Genomic DNA, 4,826 nt, shown 5'->3' on the forward strand with positions numbered 1-4,826 from the left:
CTAGGCTTCAGGTCCTCTCCTTTGATTTTGTGTTGGAGGGGCCAGATGGCTTTCATCCTTGTCTTCAGGAATTCCCACAGAGGCCCAAGTCAGATGAGGATCAGATGCTCTCAGGCTTTCTCCTAAGGTCTGGATCCCTACAGGAAAGATTTTGGCCTCAGGAACTTGGGGGTTGGACTGGCCTGGGAGCCGGGCCCAGGCAAGATGCTGGTCTAGGGCAGCTGGTGCCTGTGCCACCCATGAATGCAAAGGAAGATGGGGGTGGGAAACAGCCCCAAGGGATCCTGGGAACTGCACTGAGAAGCTGGGTTGGTCTGGATGCAAAGGACCAGGAAGAGGAACGATCAACCCAGGGGTCCAGTAAAGAGGCTGGCAGGTTGTGTAGACCTGGGGAAGCAGAGAGAGGTGAGGGTGGGACAGGCCTAGAGGGCTACTGGGAACCTGAGAAGGAACTGGGTTGGTATGGATGAAAATGATCAGAAAGCAGTGGTGTTTCCCCAGGTGTCTGAGGCGCCAAGACAAGGAATGGGACAGGACCCAGGCTAGGAGGAGAGACCAGCGGGGGAGATAGAAGTGTGCGTTAGGCTGGGGGAGTCAAGGCTCGGAGGGAGTGATCGACTTACCCAGGAGAGAGAGGCCTGTGAGTCAGAGAGAGCTACATAAAAATTTTTAAAGAGAAAATAACAATAGGTATTTAGGAATTTCCAGTGCTTTAATTGTCAACTATTCATCTTTGTTTAATATTGCAGTTTATGTCACTGGGAATAGTGTCACATGCTTACTGTCCCAGCGCTCATGCCTCAGAAGCAGGAGGGTAGCAGGTTCAAGGCTAGTTTGGGCTACATAGTGAGATCTTGTCTAAAATATATTTTTACAATCTACATGCAATGGCTAATCCTGGGTGTCAACTTGATTGGATCTGGGATTAACTGAAATGAAAGAGATCTTCTTAATTGGATCATCTAAAGCCGGAAGACACACCCTAAATGTGGGCGTTACCTTCTAATGGCAGCCAGTATAAAAGACCAAGGCAGAGGAGACCGCCAAGCTTCTTGCTGCTTGCCTTCTCTCTTGCTGGTGAGTTCCTCTTGCTGCTGTAGACTGAAGACTAGCTGATCTTTTGGAATTTGTCAGACCTTCAGCGCCAGATTGGGACTACTGAGACATCCAGCCTTGTGGACTGAGCAACTACAGATTCTCAGCCTCTCCAGTGTGGTGCAGCCATTGTTGGACTACTCGGACTCTATCTTGTGAGCTAAGCTGATAAATCTCCATACATACATATATTCATTCTACCGGTTCTGTTTCTTTAGAGAACCCTGACTAATACACTACACATCTCAAATAATTGCTAGTGCTTCCAGAAGTCAGTAAGAATCTGTAAACTCTGGGATATGTTTCCTAATTTCTATTTCATAATTCTTTGGGTGGGTGAAGGCAGCCACTTTGAACCCTGGATTAAAAATAGCTTGGGACTGGAGAGATGGTTCAGCAGTTAAGAGCACTGACTGCTCCTGCAGAGGACCTGGGCTCGATTCCCAGCACCCACATGGCAGCTACGAACTGTCCTTAACTCCAGTTCCAGGGGAATCCGAAGCCCTCTTCTGACCTCCGTGGCATTGCACAACATGGGTGCACTCACATGCAGGCAATGCACTCATACACATAAAATAAAAAAGTATATATTTTTTAAAATAGCTTGTTCTTTGTAGGAACTTAGATATTCATCCTCCAGCATAAAGGCTCCTGGCTAGTGCCATTTCAGTTGATTAGTGTGTGTGTAACCTTATTATATGTTAATCTGAGTTTGTAACCCCTTTGGGTTTTGTTTTGGTTTGTTTGTTTGAAGGATTATTTTTAGATAGGGAGTCCATTATTTTGTATTTATTCTTTGTGGGTCAAAGTCTCACTTTGTAGCCTTTAACTGGACTGGAACATGCTATGTGGGCCTGGCTGGACCTAAATTTACAATTCTCCTGAGTCCGCCTCCCAAGTGCTAGGATTACAGGTATGTACACCACACCTGGCTAGCACCACTTTATATTAGGAGACAATGCAATGAAAATCACTGTTTGGGAGAAATAAAACTAAGCCTGAAAGTTTCATGGCCATTTTCCTTGGATTATAGCAGTTTGTGCTATCTTTTTATGACTGTTAGTTTTACTCCTGGAACAACAATTTACATGTCGGACAATAGTTTTCTTTTACTAAAACCCACAGTTATTAACACAATTTTTCCAAAGCTTGGGTTTCTCAAATTGTTCAAATCTGCTTCTTCCCCTTACTAACTGTATGAACTCAGTGCCATTACCTACAATTTCTGCCTCACTATCTTCCTCTGAAATGCAAAACATTGTGGTACCAGCTTTACAAAGCTCTTATGATTAAAACCACAGATGTGAAGCACTTAATCCTACATCCAAAGCAAATATTGTTGTTTTTTATACTTGTATAAAAATGTAAGAAATTGGAACTTTTGGTGGTTCTCAAAATGGGCATGTTTTAAGTTGATTTTAAGAAATTACTGTAGCTCTGCTGTGCTGATATTTTCTTTCTGATTTCACCTTAGGGTTACACAATTCCATTAGCTAAACAGCTAGCTGCTGACGGAAGAGGACTTCAGACAGTACACATAAACGAGAACTTTGCCAAACTGGCTGAAGCTCTCTACATTGCTGATCGGAAGGTTGGTCTGTTATAGTTTGCTCTTGATCATTTATGAGCTCATTCCTGTTTACATAAGGTACTGTTCATTTTGCAATAGTGCTGAGTATCTAGAGAGACTAGCGTGTCTGTGTTGGTGGTATCAGGTGCTAGTTGTATAATGGGCCCAATCTTTTAGACTTACAACACCCCATATCAGTGATGAAACACCTTCTTAATGACTTGCCAGAATAAGGCTTTCCTAGGCTGGTCCCATTTTGTCAAGATTGCGAGATTCTGTTGTACTGTTCATAGTTTGCCTCTCTTTTTGATGTAGCTGTCCCCCAAAAGAACTGTTGCAGGGATAAGTAGGTAAACATTCTGAGGTGCAGGCCAAGCTTTCTCTTAAGCTAGAGTCATATTTAAATTTTTTGTGGGTTTGTTATTTTCCTTTGCTTTGTTTTGTTTTTGAGACAAGATCTGAGTTTGTAACTGAGACTGGCCTGGAAGTTTAAACTGTGCAGCCCAGGCTGTCCTGGAACTCAGAGCAATCCTTCTGCTCGGCCTCCTGAGTGCTCACATTGCAGATGTGCACCAACATGCCCAGCTCCATTTATTTACATTTTGGAAACTGGGTTTTCTGTGTTGTCCATTCTGATTTCAAACTTGCTGGCTCAGGCGATCTTCCAGCCTTGGTTCTGAGAGCTGGGATTATAGGCACATGCTGTTGTGCTCAGCCAATTTTTCATGTAGATTTTTACTGAGAAAGCATTAAAACTTCTTGACTTATAAAATTGACTGGAGTCCCTAGAGTTACAAGCATGAAAACATTCCCCAGAGTGAAAGCTAATCTTACAAAGTCTTCCAGGCAGAGCTCTTTTTCTTTCAACAGCAATACATAAGAATCCTCTTTGCTTTTACATGCCTGACTTTAGTAGGGCATTAGAAGGAGCTGTGTTTACCTCATGATGTATTCCTCTTAACATCTCTCTTTACCAAACAGGCTCGTGAAGCTGTGGAAATGCGGGCCCAAGTGGAGAGAAAGATGGCGCAAAAAGAAAAGGAGAAACACGAAGAGAAACTTAGGGAAATGGCCCAGAAAGCCAGAGAGAGGAGAGCTGGGATTAAAATCCATGTGGAAGAAGAGAACGGAGAGGCATGGGAAAGGGATGAAATCTGGCATGATAGGTGCAAAGAGAGACAGCACAACTGGAATCTCTCCAGGGCAGCCCCCAATAAGAGGTCAAAACTGTAGAGAAATGAAAACTGAGATATCAGTTAAGTTATTGCTCTTGGTGTGCCCAATCCTTGAACTTCCTATGAAATCCAGTATAACCAAAGGTTCTTCAGCCAATCCAAGGATATGGACAGCAGATCTGCAGGTGGAAAAGGTGAAATTTACAATGTTTATGATCAGGCTTGGGGAGGTGGTAAAGATATGGCCTAGAGTATTTATAGACCCAGTGAAAATCTGGACCAGGATATGTATGGTGATGACCTGGAAGCCAGAATAAAGACCAACAGATTTGTTCCTGATAAGGAGTTTTCTGGTTCAGACCAGAGGCAGAGAGGCAGAGAAGGACCAGTCCAGTTTGAGGAAGATCCTTTTGGTTTGGACAAGTTTTTGGAAGAAGCCAAACATCATGGCAGCTCTAAAAGCCCCTCAGATAGCAGTCACCCCAAAGAACATGAGCATGAAGGCAAGAAGAGGAGGAAGGAGTAGACTCTCCAGAGCAAATGAACTTTATTCACAACCCTAATAATGCATGTCATTGGGAAACCCTGTGTAAATGATCAGGATAAAAATCAAATCTGGGTGCCGTATCTCAGCACTACTTTTTATTCTGGGAGATGGGAGATTAAATATTCTACTTTTAATTTTTTTTAAGAATAGGTTGTTTGTGCTTCTCTCTTAGAAAAAATGCTGCCCCCACACACAGAATAAAGACCACTTCCTTTTGTGTGACACTTAATCTGAGGAAAATATTTTGTATAAGAACTTATGAATAAAGTTGTCCCAGCACATGAATAGGATAGTGTTCACACTGAATTATGCTACCAATTGTGCCCTATTGTGCTGCTTTACCTTGGATTAGAGAAGGGAAAGTCTTGTTTAGTATGACTCTATGTTTCAAATAAAAACATTTAGGCCAAAAAAAGAAAGAAATGATTAGAAGAGCAAA

At 42.7% G+C, this 4,826-nt stretch overlaps 1 pseudogene; it reads left to right on the forward strand.

Moving 5' to 3' along the window:
• Positions 1–3,694, forward strand: part of LOC103739438 — a 31,297-nt pseudogene extending 27,603 nt beyond the window's left edge.
• The last annotated feature ends 1,132 nt before the right edge of the window (positions 3,695–4,826 follow it).

The sequence above is a fragment of the Nannospalax galili genome, unplaced genomic scaffold, assembly GCF_000622305.1.
Source record: "Nannospalax galili isolate Female #2095 unplaced genomic scaffold, S.galili_v1.0 scaffold330, whole genome shotgun sequence".
Classification (NCBI taxonomy): domain Eukaryota; kingdom Metazoa; phylum Chordata; class Mammalia; order Rodentia; family Spalacidae; genus Nannospalax; species Nannospalax galili.